The 6,273-nt window shown below is 41.4% G+C and overlaps 1 protein-coding gene across 2 annotated transcripts in view; it reads right to left on the bottom strand.

The window, feature by feature from the left end:
* Positions 1–6,273, bottom strand: part of LOC124188024 (arylsulfatase J) — an 850,127-nt gene that overhangs the window by 798,120 nt on the left and 45,734 nt on the right. The gene's annotated exons all lie outside the window — the stretch shown is intronic.

Here is a 6,273-nt window from a genome sequence, read left to right as displayed (position 1 = left end):
ATTCGTCACGCGAAAATCAGTTGAAAATAGTGAATATTTACACAAAAGTGCTGAAGAATTTTCGAAAAGAGTTGAACCTTATATTTCCGAATATGGATTACAAAATATATATAATTCTGATCAGAGTGGTTTCCAAATACAGATTCATTCTGGACGAACGTTAACGAAAGAAGGAACTAAACAAGTGTCGTGCATAGTACAATCAGTAACTTCAACAACGCACAGTTATACTATACAGCCTACAATTTCAGCGGACGGAAAATTATTATCTCCTTCATTTATTGTTTTAAAAGAACCATCCGGAACGTTCGGTCCTGTAGTTGAACAACATTTATTCAGACCGCCAAATGTTTTCATCACAGCTTCCAAATCAGGAAAACTTACTTCTTGTATAATAATTCTTGTTTCGCACTGCATATATTCAAACGGTATTAATCACAATGATTCATTACAGAGCATTTCAAGATGTGGTTAGAAGAAGTGTTCATCCCAAAAGTGGGACCGAAGAGTCTACTTCTAATTGATTCTTGGCGTGGGCATTGTTCTAGAGTTGTGCAAGAGACAACACCCTCAGATAAAAAGTTGACGACTTTATTGATACCGAAAGGAACCACTGGAAAAATTCAACCTCTCGATGTTTTCGGCTTCCATAAATGGAAAAATTATATTCATCATTTTTCAGACACCGTAGTTCTTCTTGATTATGATTTAAATTTACATTTAAGGAATAATGTAATGAAATCACAGTCTTTAGTTCACAACCAACTGTCATCTCCGCGATATCATAATTTGTTTCGTTATGCGTGGCATAAAAGCGGGTTTATTGCAAAGAAACCTGATGAATTTGATAACCCCATCGATTTTACATTTGGACAGTCATCTCATCCGAATTGTGAAATCGAAGGTTGCACGAATGTCGCAGTAATCAGATATTCTTGGTGTAAAAAATAACTTTGCCTACAGCATTTTTTTGATGAATATCATTATTGTACCGACTATCATCCATAAAGCGATTGATAGATAAACTTGGAACTTGTTTTTGTTTAAAGGGTGTGGCCACGGTAGAGGTAGTAGAATCATGTGCATATTCAACAATTTTGTATTATATAAAAACGTAATTCATTCACAAAACTATTTACAGGTGTATTTAGTGTATGAATCAAAGTAACAGAAAAAAATTGCTTTATTCATTTTTTCAATGCGAAATGGCTAATAATCACTACTTGTTTTTTGTTTATCTTTTTCCCAGCCCTTACCCCTCAAATATCTGTGCCATAGAATTGATTCAAGTAGAGATATGACTTGTTTACATATGACACACATCGAATTTTCGAGTAGTTGATAGTCTGCTCGAAATTAAAAATAGTCACGTTTCTTGAAAAAAATGATCAAACAGTAAAATGATAAGAGAGCGATGCCAGAATGAATGCGAGCCTCAAACAATGTTATTCAATGGTTCATGGCTAAATACTAGACATAATCCGTAATATTGGAAAAAAAGTCGATAAGAATTCAGTTTTTGGGAAAAAATCGAAAGCACGTATTCTGTATTCTTGCATGCTCTTCACAGTGCTATTGGATTCATCGAGCTCTGATGAACATCTTGTTTTTAATGTAAAAAATGAACTTTGTATATACAAGTCAACTCTTAAAATAAAGAGTTCTTGAGAATTTTCGAAGTGTGTTTTCATCACTTTTGACAAGGTATTTATTACTTTTATTATTAGTTATCGAAATCTTCTCCTTGTATGCAAAACAGAAAAATCATCTTGGGAGGTGGTCAACTTTGGAGGGGTGTTTCACCCCTTTAAAATGAGTTTGGGCCGATAAAAAAAAATACGTATGTCATCGATTTTGACCCTTTATAACATACCAGAGTTTCATCGAAATCGGAGGGGGACACCTGAAAACGTTTCCTTGTTAGATAAAAGCCATCTATATCGCGATGCCTGCCCATGCTAAAGTATGCTCTGATATCATCCTGCTTTTTACAAGCCACATCGTCGGAAATCATAACAGAGTTGGGGCGAGCATCTTCCGGTTTGACAACCTTATCGTTTTCGCGAAACGGGAAATAACCTACTCCCTGCACGGGTTCTAGTAACTTTTGCAAAAATTGATACTTCGGCTGGAAGAGAGATTTCGAATAGACGTAGACATTTTCGAATCGCAATCCATTGCCGTGGGTGATGAATGCGAGAAGAGCGTTAGTTTTACCGCAATTGTATGGCCCGCAAAAAATTGCTTTCACGGTATTTGGCAGCAATTTTCCATGTCGTTTTCTTATCCTCCTCTCACCACGTCGAACCATTTGATCGAAATTTGTGATAGGTAGTTTATCGGACTGATCTTGAAATCTCGTGATACTTCGTTAGCATGACAACGAGAACTGAGATGAAGGTATATAAATTCCTCCTTTTACAGAAGTTACGTTGGTTGTTGCCCGACTATGAGGATGGGCACACGGAAGAAACGCGGTGGTGGTTTGTTAAATAAAATCATCAATCATCTCCCAGTCGAATTGCATGTGCCAGGGTATCAGTGCTGCGGACGTGGAACGAAATTGGCCAAGAGGTTGGCTCGTGGAGATTTCGGGTTCAATCCGCTGGATGCCGCGTGTAAAGACTACGACATTGCATACGCAAATAATCGCGATATCGCAGCGAGAAATCTTGCCGACAAAGCCCTCGCTGAGAAGGCGTGGAATCGCGTCTTGGCCAAGGACGCTAGTGTGGGTGAAAAGGTTGTAGCCTGTGGAGTCACCAACACCATGAAAGCTAAATTTAAACTCGGAATGGGCTTAGCTGCGAAGCGGTCGAAACTTGGAGCGGCTGCGAAGAAGAAATCCAGAACTGGCGGGAAGAGTAAACAGCGTAAGAGAACTGTAAATCTTAAATCTATCATCACAGCAGCGAAAGTCGCCATGCGACCGGATTATAAAGCCGTTGAGTCGGCGTTGGCGGGTGCTCGTGCGGCTGCGTGTGGGACTGGGAACAATATTCGTATGCCTCGCGTCATACCTATGCCTGATAAAATTGGCGGCATCCTGCCGTTTTTCATTCCAATTCTGGCCGGTCCAAGCGCTACTGGGGCTCTTGCGGGTGGTGCTGCGGGTATAGCTCAAGCTGTCAACGAAGCTAGTGTCAACAAACATCAGACGAACGAGGCCAAACGGCACAATACAACAATGGAGGCAATTGCTTTGAGCAAGGGATTATACCTGCGACCCTACCGCAGCGGAATGGGCCTGTACTTATGTCCGGCAAAATACTAGTAAAGCTGCCACATCGAGCTCTCACCAACATTGATTTACGCGACTATGCTAAAAATATGAAAATTTCGCATTTTCGTGGTGTTTTCATGCGGAATGATTTGCCGAAATCAGGACCAAAAACGCGAGAATCCGGAATTATTAATCTTGACGATAAAGACGGTTCAGGGACACATTGGGTTGCGTACAAGAAAAATGGTGACCATGTTGTGTATTACCATGGTTTCGGTTATTTGAAACCGTCTAAGGACTTGATGAGGTATCTCGATGTTGGTAGCGTTGAATACAATCATAAGAGGTATCAAGAATATGATACTGTGATTTGCGGCCACTTGTGCCTCAAATTTTTCAGCGAACGACTATAAAAAAACAAGCAGTGTCTCAATGAGCAAGCATTAGTCATGCCGGATTCATTGACGTTAACACTGTCAGGCACATCCTCCGTGCTGGAGGCTCGATATTTCCCCCCGAACGAGTTATCACCAGAGAAGAACTATGTTCTCGGACTCGTTGAGTTTCTGACATTCAATCAATACCCAATATTCATGAGAGGTGTAATAAATTTCACCTGAAACGAGCGGAAAACAGCAGAGAGAGCATCACGATACCCACGGGAAGCTATGAAATTGAGGATATTGAAAATTTTCTGCGTAAGGAGCTACCCTCAGACATCACCCTTAGTCTGACAGCTAACAACAACGAGCTCAACAGTGAAGTCACATGCAATCATGTGGTAGACTTTAAGCCCAAAGATTCGATCGGCCGATTATTGGGATTTAAGGCGGTTGAGCTATCAGGAAACGTTACTCATAAATCTGAATTACCCGTAGCCATACTGAAGGATAATACTTTACGCGTTGAGTGTAGCATAACCACAGGGGTGTACACACACGAGCTTCGAGCTCACACGATTCACGAATTTTTCCCAACCTTTCCATCGGGATATAAGATTGTTGAAGTGCCTACCACCGTCATTTACCTGCCAATCGCCGTACAGTCGATACATCATTAACAGCTGAGAATAGTCGATCAAGACGACGAACTGATTAATTTTCGCGGTGAAACAATTACTGTACGTTTACACGTGAAGTCACTCAAATAATGGGAATCGTGTTTGAGACGAGAAAGTTGGGCAAAAGTTATAAAACTCAAACGTCATGGTCAAAAATCATCAGTCTCCCGACACCTCTGACAACGTTTACACCGCCTGCGAGACTGACACCTCTGAACGTTCGGTTTCTCCAGAGCCTGGGTCTTCGATTACGTGGAAATTTTGGAAAATAAGAATTCCTGTTCGCTGCATCCTGTGTCTGTTACCATGGAAGAAATAATAAGAATACACAAACCTGTGGTATTCGACGAATCGATCGCGCACTCTGAGATTCATGCTCATCAGCCGTTTGCATCATCCACCTTCCAGAACAACGATGAGGTCCATATTGTTGTTCAACATCAAGACTTGTGTCTACTGCCCAGTAAAAGCTCTCTACACATTCACGGAAAAATCACAAAGGATGATGGTGTGACTGCGGTGACGGTTACGAAATTGATCAATATGCCCGTTTGTCATTTGTTTGAGGAAGTTCGCGATGAGTTGAACGGTGTAGAGATTGATCGGAATAAAAATGTTGGCATCACGAGCACTATGAAGGGTTACGTATCCTTGACTCCAGGCCAGCAATATAGTCCGGAGAATACCGGGTGGTTGAGTGGGGATAAGGAACTAACCGATGCTGCTGGAAATTTCGATGTTGTTTCACCGTTAAATTATGTGCTAGGCTTCGCCGGAAATTATCGTCGAGTCATCGTCAACGCTAAACATGAGTTAATTCTCACACGTTCCAACACTGATTTGAATGCCGTGATTTAGGCCCTGCACACGGAAAACTTTAAAATCACCCTGAATAAAATCGAGTGGTTGTTGCCCTACATCAAACTGGCAGATAAACCGAAAATCCAGCTACTCAACTACATCGCCAAGGATCCTGCCATATTCATGAGTATTCGTTCTTGGGAAACGTACGTGTATCCGATGCTCCCATCAACAACGCGGCATATATGGTCAGTCAAGACATCGACGCAGCTTGAAAAGCCGAGATATGTCGTTCTAGGATTTCAAACTGCAAGGAGAAACGAGCCGCTGAAAAATGCTGGCGTATTTGATCATTGTCGGATCAGAGATGTAAGACTCTTCCTCATGACACTATTCCTACGTGCTATCCCTACGGAAATATGAATCTTGATATATACAATAATCAATACACCATTCTCCATAATATGTATGTTCGGTTTCAAATGACCTACTGTAACAAAGAAGCTGAGCCTTTGCTATCGGAGCGTGAATTTATAAACCAAGCTCCCCTTGTCGTCATGGCTTGCTCCACGCAGAACGAAACATTGAAAACTGGACCTGTGGACATTCGATTGGAATTTGACTCTAGCATTACGTTCCCACCACACACTTTTGCCTACTGCATGATCTTGCATGACCGCATTGTTGAATATAATCCGAATAGTGGTACTGTAAAAAAATTGGTATAAGTCAATTTTGGAATAATAATATGTTTAATCAATGTGGATATTGAAAATAATATGTATAATTTTACTCGTTAAAATTTAGAATAAGATAATTCACAATAGAATAAGAAAACTAAATGTAATTGATGTTAATTAAAAAATCTGTTAAAAGCATTCAAAACGCCGTTTTAAACCTTCCTTCAGGGGTTATTTCCTGGAATTTTTTCAATAGATCTCGCGGGTTTTTACCCTATCCGCTTTATGTGCGGCTTTCCGGCGCCAAACAAGTCTCGACAGGAATTATTTTGTGTGTGTGTGTGTGTGTGTGTGTGCGCACGCGCGCGCGTGTGCGTGTGTTTGTGTGTGCCAAATCCTATGAAAATAGCCATCTTGCGGCAAACCGCAACGCGCCGCGGATTTTGGGGGCGGTGGGGTGGGGGGGGGGGCAGCGCCGCGGATTCGGGAGGGGGGGCAGCGCCGCGGAT

This window comes from Neodiprion fabricii, chromosome 1 (assembly GCF_021155785.1).
Source record: "Neodiprion fabricii isolate iyNeoFabr1 chromosome 1, iyNeoFabr1.1, whole genome shotgun sequence".
NCBI lineage: Eukaryota > Metazoa > Arthropoda > Insecta > Hymenoptera > Diprionidae > Neodiprion > Neodiprion fabricii.
The sequence above is the reverse complement of the archived record's forward strand: the minus strand, read 5'-3'. Positions and strand labels throughout refer to the sequence as shown.